General features: G+C 45.0%; 1 protein-coding gene across 1 annotated transcript in view; it reads left to right on the forward strand.

The window, feature by feature from the left end:
- LOC110526970 (transmembrane protein 266-like) overlaps positions 1 to 20,311 on the forward strand; it is an 88,501-nt gene that overhangs the window by 28,480 nt on the left and 39,710 nt on the right. The window lies entirely within an intron of this gene.

The raw sequence follows: 20,311 nt of genomic DNA on the forward strand, positions 1-20,311 counted from the left end.
CAGATGAATCCAAATTAGAACTTTTTGGCAATACTCAACTCGTCGTGTTTGGAGGACAAAGAATGCTGAGTTGCATCCAAAGAACACCATACCTACTGTGAAGCATGGTGGCGGAAACATCATGCTTTGGGGCTGTTTTTCTGCAAAGGGACCAGGACGACTGATCCGTGTAAAGGAAAGAATGAATGGGGCCATGTACCGTGAGATTTGGAGCTAAAACCTCCTTCCATCAGCAAGGGCATTGAAGAAGAAACGTGGCTGGGTCTTTCAGCATGACAATGATCCCAAACACACCACCCGGGCAACGAAGGACTGGCTTCGTAAGAAGCATTTCAAGGTCCTGGAGTGGCCTAGCCAGTCTCCAGATCTCAACCCCATAGAAAATCTTTGGAGGGAGTTGAATATCCGTGTTGCCCAGCAACAGCCCCAGAACATCACTGCTCTAGAGGAGATCTGCATGGAGGAATGGGCCAAAATACCAGCAACAGTGTGTGAAAACCTTGTGAAGACTTACAGAAAACGTTTGACCTCTGTCATTGCCAACAAAGGGTATATAACAAAGTATTGACCAAATACTTATTTTCCACCAGAATTTGCAAATAAATTCATTAATTAATCAGAAAATGTGATTTTCTGGATATTTTTTTCTCATTTTGTCTGTCATAGTTGAAGTGTACCTATGATGAAAATTACAGGCCTCTCTCATCTTTTTAAGTAGGAGAACTTGCACAATTGGTGGCTGACTAAATACTTTTTTGTCCCACTGTATAACAACACAGAGTTACACATGGAGTTAAACAATAATACAGTTCACTGTAGAAATAGTGCAAGGTTTCCTCCAGAAGTGACACTTGGCATTCAGGCCAAATAGTTCAATCTTGGTTTCATCAGACCAGAGAATCTTGTTTCTCATGGTCTGAGTCCTTTAGGTGCCTTTTGGAAAACTCCAAGCAGGCTGTCATGTGTATTTTACTGAGGAGTGGCCTGAATAAGGTTTGGAATAGTTATGTAAATAAGGCATTTCGTTTTTTTATTTTTAAGACATTTGCTAAAATCTCTGAAAACCTGTTTTTGCTTTGCCATTATGGGGTATTGTGTGTAGATTGATGAGGGGAAAAACAATATTTAATCAATTTTATAGTAAGGTTGTAACGTAACAAAATGTGAATACTTTCCGAATGAACTGTACTATTCTTCAGATATACTACATATTCTATCCATATTGTCTATACATTCCATCACATATATATAAAAGTACAAGTTAAAAGTTTGGACACACCTAAGCATTCAAGGGTTTTTCTACATTGTAGAATAATAGTGAAGACATCAAAACTATGAAATAACACATATGGAATCATGTAGTAACCAAAAAAGTGTTAAGCATTTTTCAAAGTAGCCACCCTTTGCCTTGATGACAGCTTTGCACACTCTTGGCATTCTCTAAACCAGCTTCACCTGAAATGCTTTTCCAACAGTCTTGCTGCAGTTCCCACATATGCTGAGCACTTGTTGGTTGCTTTTCCTTCACTCTGCGGTCCAACTCGGAACCATCTCAATTGGGTTGAGGTTGGGTGATTGTGGAAGCTAGGTCATCTGATGCAGCACTCCATCACTCTCCTTCTTGGTCAAATATCCCTTACACAGCCAGGAGGTGTGTTGGGTCATTGTCCTGTTTTGAAAAACAAACGATAGTCCCACTAAGAGCAAACCCGATGGGATGGCATATTGCTGCAGAATGATGTGGTAGCCATGCTGGTTAAGTGTGCCTTGAATTCTAAATAAATCACTGACAGTGTCACCAGCAAAGCACCCTCACACCATCGGACAACCTCCGATATGCTTCACGTTGGGAACCACACATGCAGAGATAATCCGTTCACCTACTCTGCATCTCACAAAGACACCGCGGTTGGAACAAAAAATATACAATTTGGACTCATCAGACCAAAGGACAGATTTCCAACGGTCTAATGTTCATTGCTCGTGTTTCTTGGCCGAAGCTCTTCATCTTATTGGTGTCCTTTCGTAGTGGTTTCTTTGCAGCAATCCGACCATGAAGGCCTGATTCACGCAGTCTTCTCTGAACAGTTGATGTTGAGATGTGTCTGTTACTTGAGCTCTGTGAAGCATTTATTTGGGCTGCAATTTCTGAGGCTGGTCTTCCTTTCCTGTGGCGGTCCTCATGAGAGCCAGTTCACCCCCTCTTTACACCACTGCTACTCTCTGTTGTGATCTATACATAGTCACTTTAATAACTCTACCTACAGGTACATACTACCTCAAATAACCGGTGCCCCCCGCACATTGACTCTGTATCAATACCCCCCTTTATATAGTCTTGCTATTGTTATTTCACTGCTGCTCTTTAATTACTTGTTACATTTATCTCTTATTCTTATCTGTATATTTTGAAACTGCATTGTTGGTTAGGGGCTCGTAAGTAAGCATTTCACTGTAATTTCACTGTTATATTCGGCACATGTGACTAATAAAATTTGATTTGATCTTGATTTGATCAAATCGTTGATGGTTTTTGCGACTGCACTTGAAGAAACTTTCGAAGTTCTTGAAATGTTCCGGATTGACTGACCATCATGTCTTGAAGTAATGATGGACTGTTGTTTCTCTTTGCTTATTTGAGCAGTTCATAATATGGACTTGGTCTTTGATCAAATAGGGCTATCTTCTGTATACCAACCCTACCTTGTCACAACACAACTGATTGACTCAAACACATTAAGAAGGAAAGAAATTCCACAAATGAACTTTTAACAAGGCACACCTGTTAATTGAAATGCATTCCAGGTGTCTACCTCATGAAGCTGGTTGAGAGAATGCTAAGAGTGTGCAAAGGGTGGCTACAAATATAACATATATTTAGACTTGTTTAACACTTATCTGGTTACTACATGATTCCATATGTGTTTTTTCATAGTTTTGATGTCTTCACTATTATTCTACAATGTATTCATTCCATTATTTTACTTTTAGATTTGTGTGTATTGTTGTAAATTGTTAGATATTACTGCACTCTAGGAACACAAGCATTTCGCTACACTCCAATAACATCAGCTGCTAAATATGTGTATGTGACCAATACAATTTAGACCTGTTGTGACATATAACTTCACACTCAATGTCAACAAAACAAAGGAGATGATCGTGGACTTCAGGAAACAGCAGAGGGAGCATCCCCCTATCCACATCGATGGGACAGGTGTGGAGAAGGTGGAAAGTTTTAAGTTTCTTGGCGTACACATCACAGACAAACTGAATTGGTCCACCCACACAGACAGCATCGTGAAGAAGGCACAGCATCGCCTCTTCAACCTCAGGAGGCTGAAGAAATTTGGCTTGTCACCAAAAACACTCACAAACCTTTACAGATGCACAATCGAGAGCATCCTGTCGGACTGTATCCCCGCCTGGTACGGCAACTGCTCCGCCCACAACCGTAAGTCTCTCCAGAGGGTAGTGACGTCTGCACAACACATCACCGGGGGCAAACTACCTGCCCTCCAGGACACCTACACCACCCGATGTCACAGGAAGGCCACTAAGATCATCAAGGACAACAACCATCTGAACCACTGCCTGTTCACCACGTTTTTTTTTTTAAATTTTTAAATTTTACCTTTATTTAACCAGGCAAGTCAGTTAAGAACAAATTCTTATTTTCAATGACGGCCTGGGAACAGTGGGTTAACTGCCTGTTCAGGGGCAGAACGACAGATTTGTACCTTGTCAGCTCGGGGGTTTGAACTCGCAACCTTCCGGTTACTAGTCCAACGCTCTAACCACTAGGCTACCCTGCCGCATCCAGAAGGCGAGGTCAGTACAGGTGCATCAAAGCTGGGACCGAGAGACTGAAAAACAGCTTCTATCTCAAGGCCATCAGACTGTTAAACAGCCCTCACTAACGTTGAGTGGCTGCTGCCAACATACTGACTCAAATCTCTATTAAAAATTGGATGTAATAAATGTATCACTAGCCACTTTAAACAATGCCACTTGATATAATGTTTACATACTCTACATTACTCTTCTCATATGTATATACTGTACTCTATACCATCTACTGCATCTTTATATAATGTTTACATACCCTACATTACTCTTCTCATATGTATATACTGTACTCTATACCATCTACTGCATCTTGCCTATGCCGTTCGGCCATCGCTCATCCATATATTTTTATGTACATATTCTTATTAATTCCTTTACACTTGTGTGTTTAAGGTAGTTGTTGTGAAATTGTTAGATTACTTGTTAGATATTACTGCATTGTCGGAACTAGAAGCACAAGCATTTCGCTACACTCGCATTAACATCTGCTAACCATGTGTATGTGACAAATAAAATTAGACTTGATTTGACATATTGCATTATTTTATGGCTGGTTATGACACCTACATAAAAGTGTAAAAACCCACAAAAAACTACCACACAAGGCAAAACATTCCATTTCACCATAGCCTACGTGTCAACAGTATGTTTATGTTATAACATTTTGGGAGAAATTGACTATATTAAATTATCATTGTAATTGCGCACACATTGATGTCAGACGTGCACCTACCCCAATGCTCTGTTGCTCATGACTGGGATGAATGCAGGAGCAGATTTCAGGAGCAGGACAAGGCACCCTCTTTTTGACTGATGACTGACATAAGGATATGATTATGACGTCATAATGCTCCGTGGCAGTGTCATAAAGTGTATTGTCTTAGTCCAAGTGAAGTGACACAGGATGGTCATAATGCTCCGTGGCAGTGTCATAAAGTGTATTGTCTTAGTCCAAGTGAAGTGACACAGGATGGTCATAATGCTCCGTGGCAGTGTCATAAAAGGTATTTTCTACAAGTTATTTAAAATATGATAAAAATAACATGACTGTAAAGAAACAAACTTTCAGGCGAAAGGAAACTTGTGAATTTGAATGAATTTGAATAAATGTGGGTTTTGACACTCTTATATAGGTGTCATAACCAGCCATAAAGTAACGCAATATATGTCACAACAGGTGTAACTATATGGGTCATATCAGTGTTATGACCACATTCTGACAGGTTATGACAAGTTATGTCAGCTGTTGACATATTATGACATGGTTATGACTGTGTCATAAAGTGTTATGACACTGGGTGTCAAGTGAAGTGTTGCCAAAATTTGACTTGATTTGAATGTTGAGATGAAACTGAGTCTCCTAACTGTCCTACCTCTGCATATGTAGACAAATGCTATAGGAAGTCTCCAAGGATATATGTGTGTTCCTGAGATTGTACAGTTTCAACACCTTATCCAACACATGGAGTATAGGCTAATCAGTGCAGAGCCCACAACGGGCCCTCCAAATAGACCCAGCCTCCCCGCTCTGTGTCCACATCCTGTCCCCCACATGCTGCCCCCCCCCCCCCCCCCCCCCCAAATGGGCCCAGATTGAATCACCTTGACAGGAGGGAAGAGGCAGGGAGAGCCATGGCAGCGGTGGTGGTTGATATTCACAGACATGCAAAGTGTGAGATTGCTTTTCTGGCTAAGAGGGAAAGAGATCAACTGTCCTGGGAAAAACCTATTAGCTCAGAGCAGCTTGTCAGCTTCACTGCAGACGCAGGTAGATCTATCTCACTTTAACCTGTATTAAAAGGCTATTTCTCTGGCAAAGAACATCTTGAATTTTAAAACTTCATTTTTTGCAGTGGGTGAAGTAAAACTCCCCTGGCTGGATCATGAACAGGGTGTGTGTTGAGGATTGAGAGTGTGATCAGGACTCTCAGAAACCCAGAACTAAAATATTGCGTAATTGCGTCAGATCTTGCGTCAGATACAGTATGTTAGAAAACATGCTACAATGAGGAGCAGAATAGCTCCACCCCTCCTCTGCAATTTTCGGGCAAGTCTCCCCTCCCCTTCTGAAATTCTTAAGCTGTGAGCACCTGCGAAGTCTTGATTTGGCCAAATGATCAGTGAGGAAAAATCTGTGCAAATCTGTTACTATGTTTTGATATTGTATACTGCACTGTTGGGTAGGGCTCACAAGTTAAGCATTCTGTGTACCTGTCCACTGTTGGGTAGGGCTCACAAGTTAAGTATTCAGTGTACCTGTCCACTGTTGGGTAGGGCTCACAAGTTAAGCATTCAGTGTACCTGTCCACTGTTGGGTAGGGCTCACAAGTTAAGCATTCAGTGTACTTGTCCACTGTTGGGTAGGGCTCACAAGTTAAGCATTCTGTGTACCTGTCCACTGTTGGGTAGGGCTCACAAGTTAAGCATTCAGTGTACCTGTCCACTGTTGGGTAGGGCTCACAAGTTAAGCATTCAGTGTACCTGTCCACTGTTGGGTAGGGCTCACAAGTTAAGCATTCAGTGTACCTGTCCACTGTTGGGTAGGGCTCACAAGTTAAGTATTCAGTGTACCTGTCCACTGTTGGGTAGGGCTCACAAGTTAAGCATTCAGTGTACCTGTCCACTGTTGGGTAGGGCTCACAAGTTAAGTATTCAGTGTACCTGTCCACTGTTGGGTAGGGCTCACAAGTTAAGTATTCAGTGTACCTGTCCACTGTTGGGTAGGGCTCACAAGTTAAGCATTCTGTGTACCTGTCCACTGTTGGGTAGGGCTCACAAGTTAAGCATTCAGTGTACCTGTCCACTGTTGGGTAGGGCTCACAAGTTAAGCATTCAGTGTACCTGTCCACTGTTGGGTAGGGCTCACAAGTTAAGCATTCAGTGTACCTGTCCACTGTTGGGTAGGGCTCACAAGTTAAGTATTCAGTGTACCTGTCCACTGTTGGGTAGGGCTCACAAGTTAAGCATTCAGTGTACCTGTCCACTGTTGGGTAGGGCTCACAAGTTAAGCATTCAGTGTACCTGTCCACTGTTGGGTAGGGCTCACAAGTTAAGCATTCAGTGTACCTGTCCACTGTTGGGTAGGGCTCGCAAGTTAAGCATTCAGTGTACCTGTCCACTGTTGGGTAGGGCTCACAAGTTAAGCATTCAGTGTACCTGTCCACTGTTGGGTAAGGCTCACAAGTTAAGCATTCAGTGTACCTGTCCACTGTTGGGTAGGGCTCACAAGTTAAGCATTCAGTGTACCTGTCCACTGTTGGGTAGGGCTCACAAGTTAAGCATTCAGTGTACCTGTCCACTGTTGGGTAGGGCTCACAAGTTAAGCATTCAGTGTACCTGTCCACTGTTGGGTAGGGCTCACAAGTTAAGCATTCAGTGTACCTGTCCACTGTTGGGTAGGGCTCGCAAGTTAAGCATTCAGTGTACCTGTCCACTGTTGGGTAGGGCTCACAAGTTAAGCATTCAGTGTACCTGTCCACTGTTGGGTAGGGCTCACAAGTTAAGCATTCAGTGTACCTGTCCACTGTTGGGTAGGGCTCACAAGTTAAGCATTCAGTGTACCTGTCCACTGTTGGGTAGGGCTCACAAGTTAAGCATTCAGTGTACCTGTCCACTGTTGGGTAGGGCTCACAAGTTAAGCATTCAGTGTACCTGTCCACTGTTGGGTAGGGCTCACAAGTTAAGCATTCAGTGTACCTGTCCACTGTTGGGTAGGGCTCACAAGTTAAGCATTCAGTGTACCTGTCCACTGTTGGGTAGGGCTCACAAGTTAAGCATTCAGTGTACCTGTCCACTGTTGGGTAGGGCTCACAAGTTAAGCATTCAGTGTACCTGTCCACTGTTGGGTAGGGCTCACAAGTTAAGCATTCAGTGTACCTGTCCACTGTTGGGTAGGGCTCACAAGTTAAGCATTCAGTGTACCTGTCCACTGTTGGGTAGGGCTCACAAGTTAAGCATTCAGTGTACCTGTCCACTGTTGGGTAGGGCTCACAAGTTAAGCATTCAGTGTACCTGTCCACTGTTGGGTAAGGCTCACAAGTTAAGCATTCAGTGTACCTGTCCACTGTTGGGTAGGGCTCACAAGTTAAGCATTCAGTGTACCTGTCCACTGTTGGGTAGGGCTCACAAGTTAAGCATTCAGTGTACCTGTCCACTGTTGGGTAGGGCTCGCAAGTTAAGCATTCAGTGTACCTGTCCACTGTTGGGTAGGGCTCACAAGTTAAGCATTCAGTGTACCTGTCCACTGTTGGGTAAGGCTCACAAGTTAAGCATTCAGTGTACCTGTCCACTGTTGGGTAGGGCTCACAAGTTAAGCATTCAGTGTACCTGTCCACTGTTGGGTAGGGCTCACAAGTTAAGCATTCAGTGTACCTGTCCACTGTTGGGTAGGGCTCACAAGTTAAGCATTCAGTGTACCTGTCCACTGTTGGGTAGGGCTCGCAAGTTAAGCATTCAGTGTACCTGTCCACTGTTGGGTAGGGCTCACAAGTTAAGCATTCAGTGTACCTGTCCACTGTTGGGTAGGGCTCACAAGTTAAGCATTCAGTGTACCTGTCCACTGTTGGGTAGGGCTCACAAGTTAAGCATTCAGTGTACCTGTCCACTGTTGGGTAGGGCTCACAAGTTAAGCATTCAGTGTACCTGTCCACTGTTGGGTAGGGCTCGCAAGTTAAGCATTCAGTGTACCTGTCCACTGTTGGGTAGGGCTCACAAGTTAAGCATTCAGTGTACCTGTCCACTGTTGGATAGGGCTTGCAAGTTAAGCATTCAGTGTACCTGTCCACTGTTGGGTAGGGCTCACAAGTTAAGCATTCAGTGTACCTGTCCACTGTTGGGTAGGGCTCACAAGTTAAGCATTCAGTGTACCTGTCCACTGTTGGGTAGGGCTCACAAGTTAAGCATTCAGTGTACCTGTCCACTGTTGGGTAGGGCTCACAAGTTAAGCATTCAGTGTACCTGTCCACTGTTGGGTAGGGCTCACAAGTTAAGCATTCAGTGTACCTGTCCACTGTTGGGCAAGTTAAGCATTCTGTGTACCTGTCCACTGTTGGGTAGGGCTCACAAGTTAAGCATTCAGTGTACCTGTCCACTGTTGGGTAGGGCTCACAAGTTAAGCATTCAGTGTACCTGTCCACTGTTGGGCAAGTTAAGCATTCAGTGTACCTGTCCACTGTTGGGTAGGGCTCGCAAGTTAAGCATTCAGTGTACCTGTCCGCTGTTAGGTAGGGCTCGCAAGTTAAGCATTCAGTGTACCTGTCCACTGTTGGGTAGGGCTCGCAAGTTAAGCATTCAGTGTACCTGTCCACTGTTGGGTAGGGCTTGCAAGTTAAGCATTCAGTGTACCTGTCCACTGTTGGGTAGGGCTCACAAGTTAAGCATTCAGTGTACCTGTCCACTGTTGGGTAGGGCTCACAAGTTAAGCATTCAGTGTACCTGTCCACTGTTGGGTAGGGCTTGCAAGTTAAGCATTCAGTGTACCTGTCCACTGTTGGGTAGGGCTCGCAAGTTAAGCATTCAGTGTACCTGTCCACTGTTGGGTAGGGCTCGCAAGTTAAGCATTCAGTGTACCTGTCCACTGTTGGGTAGGGCTCGCAAGTTAAGCATTCAGTGTACCTGTCCACTGTTGGGTAGGGCTCACAAGTTAAGCATTCAGTGTACCTGTCCACTGTTGGGTAGAGCTCACAAGTTAAGCATTCAGTGTACCTGTCCACTGTTGGGTAGGGCTCACAAGTTAAGCATTCAGTGTACCTGTCCACTGTTGGGTAGGGCTCTCAAGTTAAGCATTCAGTGTACCTGTCCACTGTTGGATAGGGTTCGCAAGTTAAGCATTCAGTGTACATGTCCACTGTTGGGTAGGGCTCACAAGTTAAGCATTCAGTGTACCTGTCCACTGTTGGGTAGGGCTCACAAGTTAAGCATTCAGTGTACCTGTCCACTGTTGGGCAAGTTAAGCATTCAGTGTACCTGTCCACTGTTGGGTAGGGCTCACAAGTTAAGCATTCAGTGTACCTGTCCACTGTTGGGTAGGGCTCGCAAGTTAAGCATTCAGTGTACCTGTCCACTGTTGGGTAGGGCTCACAAGTTAAGCATTCAGTGTACCTGTCCACTGTTGGGTAGGGCTCACAAGTTAAGCATTCAGTGTACCTGTCCACTGTTGGGTAGGGCTCACAAGTTAAGCATTCAGTGTACCTGTCCACTGTTGGGTAGGGCTCACAAGTTAAGCATTCTGTGTACCTGTCCCCTGTTGGGTAGGGCTCACAAGTTAAGCATTCAGTGTACCTGTCCACTGTTGGTTAGGGCTCACAAGTTAAGCATTCAGTGTACCTGTCCACTGTTGGGTAGGGCTCGCAAGTTAAGCATTCAGTGTACCTCTCCACTGTTGGGTAGGGCTTGCAAGTTAAGCATTCAATGTACCTGTCCACTGTTGGGTAGGGCTCGCAAGTTAAGCATTCAGTGTACCTGTCCACTGTTGGGTAGGACTCGCAAGTTAAGCATTCAGTGTACCTGTCCACTGTTGGGTAAGGCTCACAAGTTAAGCATTCAGTGTACCTGTCCACTGTTGGGTAGGGCTCACAAGTTAAGCATTCAGTGTACCTGTCCACTGTTGGGTAGGGCTCACAAGTTAAGCATTCAGTGTACCTGTCCACTGTTGGGCAAGTTAAGCATTCAGTGTACCTGTCCACTGTTGGGTAGGGCTCGCAAGTTAAGCATTCAGTGTACCTGTCCACTGTTGGGTAGGACTCGCAAGTTAAGCATTCTGTGTACCTGTCCACTGTTGGGTAGGGCTCACAAGTTAAGCATTCAGTGTACCTGTCCACTGTTGGGTAGGGCTCGAAAGTTAAGCATTCAGTGTACCTGTCCACTGTTGGGTAGGGCTCACAAGTTAAGCATTCAGTGTACCTGTCCACTGTTGGGTAGGGCTCGCAAGTTAAGCATTCAGTGTACCTGTCCACTGTTGGGTAGGGCTCGCAAGTTAAGCATTCAGTGTACCTGTCCACTGTTGGGTAGGGCTCGCAAGTTAAGCATTCAGTGTACCTGTCCACTATTGGGTAGAGCTCGCAAGTTAAGCATTCAGTGTACCTGTCCACTGTTGGGTAGGGCTCACAAGTTAAGCATTCAGTGTACCTGTCCACTGTTGGGTAGGGCTCGCAAGTTAAGCATTCAGTGTACCTGTCCACTGTTTGGTAGGGCTCGCAAGTTAAGCATTCAGTGTACCTGTCCACTGTTGGGTAGAGCTCGCAAGTTAAGCATTCAGTGTACCTGTCCACTGTTGGGTAGGGCTCACAAGTTAAGCATTCAGTGTACCTGTCCACTGTTGGGTAGGGCTCGCAAGTTAAGCATTCAGTGTACCTGTCCACTGTTGGGTAGGGCTCGCAAGTTAAGCATTCAGTGTACCTGTCCACTGTTGGGTAGGGCTCGCAAGTTAAACATTCAGTGTACCTGTCCACTGTTGGGTAGGGCTCACAAGTTAAGCATTCAGTGTTCCTGTCCACTGTTGGGTAGGGCTCGCAAGTTAAGCATTCAGTGTACCTGTCCACTGTTGGGTAGGGCTCACAAGTTAAGCATTCAGTGTACCTGTCCACTGTTGGGTAGGGCTCACAAGTTAAGCATTCAGTGTACCTGTCCACTGTTGGGTAGGGCTCACAAGTTAAGCATTCAGTGTACCTGTCCACTGTTGGGTAGGGCTCACAAGTTAAGCATTCAGTGTACCTGTCCACTGTTGGGTAGGGCTCACAAGTTAAGCATTCAGCGTACCTGTCCACTGTTGGGTAGGGCTCACAAGTTAAGCATTCAGTGTACCTGTCCACTGTTGGGTAGGGCTCACAAGTTAAGCATTCAGTGTACCTGTCCACTGTTGGGTAGGGCTCACAAGTTAAGCATTCAGTGTACCTGTCCACTGTTGGGTAGGGCTCACAAGTTAAGCATTCAGTGTTCCTGTCCACTGTTGGGTAGGGCTCGCAAGTTAAGCATTCAGTGTACCTGTCCACTGTTGGGTAGGGCTCACAAGTTAAGCATTCAGTGTACCTGTCCACTGTTGGGTAGGGCTCACAAGTTAAGCATTCAGTGTACCTGTCCACTGTTGGGTAGGGCTCACAAGTTAAGCATTCAGTGTACCTGTCCACTGTTGGGTAGGGCTCACAAGTTAAGCATTCAGTGTACCTGTCCACTGTTGGGTAGGGCTCACAAGTTAAGCATTCAGCGTACCTGTCCACTGTTGGGTAGGGCTCACAAGTTAAGCATTCAGTGTACCTGTCCACTGTTGGGTAGGGCTCACAAGTTAAGCATTCAGTGTACCTGTCCACTGTTGGGTAGGGCTCACAAGTTAAGCATTCAGTGTACCTGTCCACTGTTGGGTAGGGCTCACAAGTTAAGCATTCAGTGTACCTGTCCACTGTTGGGTAGGGCTCACAAGTTAAGCATTCAGTGTACCTGTCCATTTATTTTATTGTACCTTTATTTAACTAGGCAAGTCAGTTAAGAACAAATTCTTATTTACAATGATGGCCTAGGAACAGTGGGTTAACTGCCTGTTCAGGGGCACAACCTTTCAGTTACTAGTCCAACACTCTAACCACTAGGCTACCCTGCCGCTCCATGTGAAAATACAAGTTGAAACTTGATCATCCTCAACCCAGATCATCTTCATTGTTAGCCATGTTAACAAGTCTCAGGAGCAGGACTCATTGTTGTGTGTTGCTCTGCTAAATAAATAGAATAGTGCCCCTGTGGGCTGCTTGGAACACTAATTCACTAACCCTGTAGGAGAGATACCACTGTAGTTACTATAACAACAACTGGGTTACAGAGGGCAGGGTTGACTCCAACCCAGGCTGAGAAACAATCATTATTATTCATTATACAGTAGGATTGATGTAGTTCTAATGGTAACTGTCCATTTCCATTGCTAGAATACATAAATTATCCTATTTGATATTAATATGAATTAATCAGTATTAGTCGGGTAATAATTTGCCTCATCAATAGTTTATACATAACCTCATAAATAGCCTTTTTACAATGTAATATTTCCTTGAGTTTGATAGTCCTGAAAACTCAGCTAGACTTATGTACTCTTTCTGTTTGTCAGTTTCAGGCTGAGGTTGTCGTGATCAGTGGTGCCTAAGTATCAGTAAGGGGGAGTCTTTCAAATGTAAAGGTAATTAATTACCTGCGATCTCAACACATCTCTGATACTGAGTATATATTTTGTGCTTAGTTGGTATTCACCTCTCCACGCCCTCTTTAGTAGAAACCTTTGTGTGTGGGCCCAGGCAGCGAAACCTAGCTGGCGGGAACATTTGTTTTTGTGGGGAGCAGCTTGAGAGGCACGCCACCCTGCCATGGTTGACTGTTCATATTTGTCAGGTGAGATTGAATTTGGAATCAGCCAAGGGGGGAGTAAGTTGTCATTAGGACTGGAAGTTTTAGTTCACTGCCCAATGAGGCAGGAAGTTTTAGTTCACTGCCCTGTGAGGCAGGAAGTTTTGGTTCTCTGCCCTGTGATGGAGGAAGTTTTGGTTCACTGCCCTATGAGGCAGGAAGTTTTGGTTCTCTGCCCTATGAGGCAGGAAGTTTTGGTTCTCTGCCCTATGAGGCAGGAAGTTTTAGTTCACTGCCCTATGAGGCAGGAAGTTTTAGTTCACTGCCCTATGAGGCAGGAAGTTTTGGTTCTCTGCCCTGTGATGGAGGAAGTTTTGGTTCTCTGCCCTGTGATGGAGGAAGTTTTAGTTCACTGCCCAATGAGGCAGGAAGTTTTGGTTCTCTGCCCTGTGATGGAGGAAGTTTTGGTTCACTGCCCTATGAGGCAGGAAGTTTTAGTTCACTGCCCTATGAGGCAGGAAGTTTTGGTTCTCTGCCCTATGAGGCAGGAAGTTTTAGTTCACTGCCCTATGAGGCAGGAAGTTTTGGTTCTCTGCCCTGTGATGGAGGAAGTTTTGGTTCTCTGCCCTGTGATGGAGGAAGTTTTGGTTCTCTGCCCTATGAGGCAGGAAGTTTTGGTTCTCTGCCCTATGAGGCAGGAAGTTTTGTTTCTCTGCCCTATGAGGCAGGAAGTTTTAGTTCACTGCCCTATGAGGCAGGAAGTTTTAGTTCACTGCCCTATGAGGCAGGAAGTTTTGGTTCTCTGCCCTATGAGGCAGGAAGTTTTGGTTCTCTGCCCTGTGATGGAGGAAGTTTTGGTTCTCTGCCCTGTGATGGAGGAAGTTTTAGTTCACTGCCCAATGAGGCAGGACGTTTTGGTTCTCTGCCCTGTGATGGAGGAAGTTTTGGTTCTCTGCCCTGTGATGGAGGAAGTTTTGGTTCTCTGCCCTATGAGGCAGGAAGTTTTGGTTCACTGCCCTGTGATGGAGGAAGTTTTGGTTCTCTGCCCTATGAGGCAGGAAGTTTTAGTTCACTGCCCTATGAGGCAGGAAGTTTTGGTTCTCTGCCCTGTGATGGAGGAAGTTTTGGTTCACTGCCCTATGAGGCAGGAAGTTTTGGTTCTCTGCCCTATGAGGCAGGAAGTTTTGGTTATCTGCCCTATGAGGCAGGAAGTTTTAGTTCACTGCCCTATGAGGCAGGAAGTTTTAGTTCACTGCCCTATGAGGCAGGAAGTTTTGGTTCTCTGCCCTGTGATGGAGGAAGTTTTGGTTCTCTGCCCTATGAGGCAGGAAGTTTTGGTTCTCTGCCCTGTGATGGAGGACGTTTTGGTTCTCTGCCCTATGAGGCAGGAAGTTTTAGTTCACTGCCCTATGAGGCAGGAAGTTTTAGTTATCTGCCCTGTGATGGAGGAAGTTTTGGTTCTCTGCCCTGTGATGGAGGAAGTTTTGGTTCACTGCCCTATGAGGCAGGAAGTTTTAGTTCACTGCCCTATGAGGCAGGAAGTTTTGGTTCTCTGCCCTGTGATGGAGGAAGTTTTGGTTCACTGCCCTATGAGGCAGGAAGTTTTGGTTCTCTGCCCTATGAGGCAGGAAGTTTTGGTTCTCTGCCCTATGAGGCAGGAAGTTTTGGTTCTCTGCCCTGTGATGGAGGAAGTTTTGGTTCTCTGCCCTGTGATGGAGGAAGTTTTGGTTCACTGCCCTATGAGGCAGGAAGTTTTAGTTATCTGCCCTATGAGGCAGGAAGTTTTAGTTCACTGCCCTATGAGGCAGGAAGTTTTAGTTCACTGCCCTATGAGGCAGGAAGTTTTGGTTCTCTGCCCTGTGATGGAGGAAGTTTTGGTTCTCTGCCCTATGAGGCAGGAAGTTTTGGTTCTCTGCCCTGTGATGGAGGAAGTTTTGGTTCTCTGCCCTATGAGGCAGGAAGTTTTAGTTCACTGCCCTATGAGGCAGGAAGTTTTAGTTCTCTGCCCTGTGATGGAGGAAGTTTTGGTTCTCTGCCCTGTGATGGAGGAAGTTTTGGTTCACTGCCCTATGAGGCAGGAAGTTTTAGTTCACTGCCCTATGAGGCAGGAAGTTTTGGTTCTCTGCCCTGTGATGGAGGAAGTTTTGTTCACTGCCCTGTGAGGGAAGAGGCCCCTGTTCTTTTCTCAAAGCTATATGGCTCATCTCTCTCTCTCTCTCTCTCTCTCTCTCTCTCTCTCTCTCTCTCTCTCTCTCAATTTCAGCTATGGGGGTCACATTACTACTTACTGTACAATAGACAAAATCATCAAAAATATATGCCAAAAAATCTAATTTCAGATTCACATTCAACTCCTCCAGTTGAGGTTTTGTTGGAAGTTGGAACTCAAGCCAACAGAAACAACAGAAAGAGAAAGTTGAAAGTGTGTGTAGGGCCAATTCATTAGTCCTTCTCATATACGTATTATCTTATTTATTTGTACAGTAACGCTGCAGTGAGTGTTGCCAGGCATCGGACAGCGTATTGATCAAATCAATGAAATCAAATGTTATTTGTCACATGCTTCGTAAGCCACAGGTGTAGACTAATATTGAAATGCAAACAGAAAAAATATAAATAATAATACAAGGAATATATACACAATGAGTAACGGTAACTTGGCTAAATACACGGGTACCAGTACCGAGTCGGTGTACAGGGGTACGAGGTAATTGAGGTCGATATGTACATTTAGGTAGGGATAAAGTGACTAGGCAACAGGATAGATAGTAAACAGTAACAGCAGTGTATGTGATGAGTCAAAAGAGTGCAATGCAGATAGTCTGGGTAGATATTTGTTAACTATTTACAGTAACTAGCTATTTAGCAGGTTTATGGGTTGGAGGTAGATGCTGTTCAGGGTCTTGTTGGTTCCAGACTTGGTGCATCGGTACCACTTGCCATGCAGAAGCAGAGAGAACAGTCTATGACTTGGCTGGAGTGTTTGACCATTTTTAGGGCCTTCCTCTGACACCGACTGGTATAGAGGTCCTGGAAGGCTGGGAGCTCAGCCCCAGTGATATACTGGGCCGTTCGCACTACCTTCTGTAGTGCCTTCGGTTGGATGCCAAGCAGTTGCCAAACCAAGAGGTGATGCAGCATGTAAAGATACTCTCAATGGTGCAGCTGTATAGCTTTTTGAGGATCTGAGGGCTCATGCTGAATCTTTTCAGCCTCCTGAGGGGGAAGAGGCATCATGTGTGGACCATGATAATTCCTTAGTGATGTGGACACCGATAAAATTGAAGCTCTCGACCTGCTCCACTACAGCCCGTCGATGTGGATGTGGGCGTGCTCGGCCCTCCGTTTCCTGTAGTCCACGATCAGTTCCTTTGTCTTGCTGACATGGTGGGAGAGGTTCTTGTCCTGGCACCATACTGCCAGGTCTCTGACCTCCTTCCTGTAGGCTGTATCATCGTCGTCGGTGATCATGTCCACGCAGTCGTGGGTGAACAGAGAGTACAGGAGGGGACTAAGCACACACCCCTGAGGGGACCCTGTTTTGAGGCTCAGGTTGGATGTTTTTTGCTAACCTCACCACCTGGGGACGGCCTGTTAGGAAGTCCAGGATCCAGTTGCAGAAGGAGGTGTTTAATCCCAGGGTCTTTAGTTTAGTAATGATCTTAAGCTTCAGTTAGTCAGAAGATGGACTCTATACATTATCAAAGGGGCCTGCTCCGCGCCACAGCAGCAATGAGATTTGTGCTATCTGAAGGATTGTTTATGAATTTGAATGCCATAATATAGTTCAGAGAAAGGCTTCCAGTCAATACCAGAAGAAGTTCAGTTCAGAGAAAGACTTCCAGTCAATACAATACCAGAAGAAGTTCAGTTCAGAGAAATATTTCCAGTCAATACAATACCACAATAAGTTCAGTTGAGTGAAATACTTCTGAGTTGGTCCTCAATTGTTCTCTCTCTCTCTCTCTCTCTCTCGCTCTTTCTCTTTCTCTTCACTCGGGAGCCAGTGAGTAGGTCTATATTTCCTGGAATGATCTAAAAGGTCACATCCTGATAATGTGTTTCAAGGGAAGGAAGGGAGGAAAGGGAAATGAAGGCAGCTCAATCCTCCTGTTCCCCCTGATGTTGCTGTGATCCTTGAGCAAATAGACTGTGTTATACAAATCATCTGTGATTGGCTGATAAGGACTGTTCTAATCCGAGCCCCAATAAAGGCAAATAAGAGATCAGAGAGAAAGAGGTGGTGTATCATCTACTGAAGTCAGTCAGTGTGTGTAGGAGTTGCAGTCCTTTATCATGGACCGTCTGCACTCTGAGGGAAGGATGTTGGCTGATTGCTGTTGGCTGATTTAGCCCCACACTCCTTGCCCGCTCCGCTCGGTCATATTGATAGCATGATTTAATCTACCTCCTCTGTTTCCCTGTCCAGCCCGGCTCAATCTCCCCCCACCAGGGCTCCACTGATGCCGTTATCAACCTGTCCCAAGCAGACGTGTGAAGAGGGAGAGAGATGGAGAGAGTCGACAGAGGGAGAGAGACAGGAAGAGAGCACCATAGAAAGAGATAGAGGGAGAGTGCATGAAAGACAGAAAGAATTAGAGGGGGGGAGAGCGAGAGAGACAGACAGACAGACAGACAGACAGACAGGAATAATGTATGAAAGAGAGAGGGTGAGAGAGTGTCAGAGTGTGTTCCTTTGGGACATCCATGTCCAGACATGAGTTGCTGTCCATATTTAGGCTGTTTTGTTGACTCCTCAGAGTGTAGCCTATGTTATATCATGTCCATGATGAACCCCTTTCTGCAGGCCCTCGCCTGTGACCGGTTCATTCTTCTGGCAATGTGTGCAGCGCTAAAAAAACATTGCTTAGGTTTACTTGTATCCGTTAAAGATTATTTCCTAAAGAAGTATTTAGGTTTGATGCTGTGATGCTCAGTTGAAGGGGATACTTGGCGCTGCCTCTGACTGGGTGGATGGGAAATTGGAGGAAGACTTCCTGCAATGAGATCAAGGTCAGGTCATTTGACCTCACTCATCCAGCCACTCGGGTCATGTGACAGTGTTGATGTCCATTCTGTGTTGGTCCTTCCTTGAGCGGATGAGAGAAGAGGGCTCGATTCAATCCGTATCGCGGAAGTTCAGTGCTATAGCGCGATTGAAATTTAAAGGCATTCACAGTAAATGCTGCATAGGTCCGCTCAATCAGAAATAAGTCATAGTAATGTACAGGTAACTGCCAAAATAATGGAAACACGAGTAAATGTGTGATACAAAGTATATTGAAAGCATGTGCTTCCACACAGGTGTGGTTCCTGAGGTAATTAAGTAGTTAACAGCCCATCATGTTTTGGGTCATGTATAAGAATGCTGGGCAGGCCATTGTTTTGGTTACCATGGCTATGCCCGATAGGATGACAATGGCCCCATCCACAGGGCACGAGTGGTCACTGAATGGTTTGGTAACTGAATGGTTTGATGAGCATGAAAACGATGTAAACGATATGCCATGGCCGTCTCAGTCACCAGATCTCAACCCAATTGAACACTTACTGTATGGGAAATTCTGGAGTGGCGACTGAGACAGCGTTTTCCACCATCATTAAAAATGTATTGTGGACGAATGGTGTCGCATTCTTCCAATAGTGTTTCCGGACACTTGTAGAATCTCTGCTAAGGTGCATTGAAGCTGTTCTGGCTCGTTGTGGCCTAACACCCTATTAAGACGCTATGTTGGTGTTTCCTTTATTTTGGCAGTTACATGTAGTTACTCTTATGCAGTTTTTGCAGTTCTTTTAAAGTACCATTTCTCCTTTATTAATGATGCCCTGAAGGGTTCTTCAGCACATTCAGCTTGTTTTACTACTCCTACTCAAGGCTTTTTATTGTTTGGGAGAAATGACCATATTTTACCTTCTCTGCGGAGGGCAGTATAAATGAACTATGAAATAATGCGTTCCTGAGATGGATTTTAATGTAGAATATAACTGCAGAGAATTGTCCCAAAGCAAATCAATGCAACCCCTTCAACTGTCAAGTAAGGTCACCAACAGATGTTAGAAAGTCAAATGTTACACAATGGTGTGTAGGTCTATATCCATGAACTAAAGACTATACATGCCTTTCACAGCTGGAGCCTTTTTGATGGGAAAAATCTAATCAAATCAAACTTTATTTGTGACATGCGCTGAATACAACAAGTGTAGATTTTACCGTGAAATGCTTACTTACAAGCCCTTAACCAACAGTGCAGTTCAAGAAGAAGAAAATATTTACCAAGTAGACTAAAATAAAAAGTAATAATAAAAAGTAACACAATAAGAATAACAATAACGAGGCTATATACAGGGGGCACCGGTACCGAGTCAGTGTGCAGGGGTACAGGCTAGTTGAGGTAATTTGTACATGTAGGTAGGGGTGAAGTGACTATGCATAGATAATAAACCACGAGTAGCAGCAGTGTACAAAAGGGTCAATGTAAATTGTCCCGTGGCGATTTTATTAATTCTTATGGCTTGGGGGTAGAAGCTGTTGAGGAGCCTTTTGGTCCTAGACTTGGCGCTCTGGTACCGCTTGCCGTGTGGTAGCAGAGAACAGTCTGTGACTTGGGTGACTGGAGTCTCTGACAATTTTATGGGCTTTCCTCTGACACCTCCTATTATATATTAAAATCGTCTCCATTCCTTAATGTTCTTTTGTTCGTATATACTTCACTGAGATGACTAGTGACATTGTCTTTCTTCTATATCCCTGTGACAGCTAGAACAGTAGAATGGATGGAGGTTTGCTTGTCCGGGGCTCCAATAAAAATGTCTACTAGTTGGAGGTACTCGAGAACTGGAGTTGGGAACCACTGTCTTAGTGGTTCATTTCCATACAGGATTAAGCCCAGTGTTTTACCCAAAATACTCAGACTTTTCTGTTTCCATCTACGCGGGTCAGAACCCGGGTCTCACTGGGCCATGGATCCGGCAAACCTGCTCTCACTTGGGGCCAAAGCCAGGCCAGTGGTACTTTTCAGCTGGCATTTACATAACAATGGCTAACTGTGAACTTTTAACACCTTCTCACAAAGCAACTGTTTTGATTCAGCAGAGGTTGTTGATTCTGTTCTTCAAGTCCCCACTGTCAGCCCTAGCTATG

Source organism: Oncorhynchus mykiss, chromosome 6, assembly GCF_013265735.2.
Source record: "Oncorhynchus mykiss isolate Arlee chromosome 6, USDA_OmykA_1.1, whole genome shotgun sequence".
Classification (NCBI taxonomy): Eukaryota; Metazoa; Chordata; class Actinopteri; order Salmoniformes; family Salmonidae; genus Oncorhynchus; species Oncorhynchus mykiss.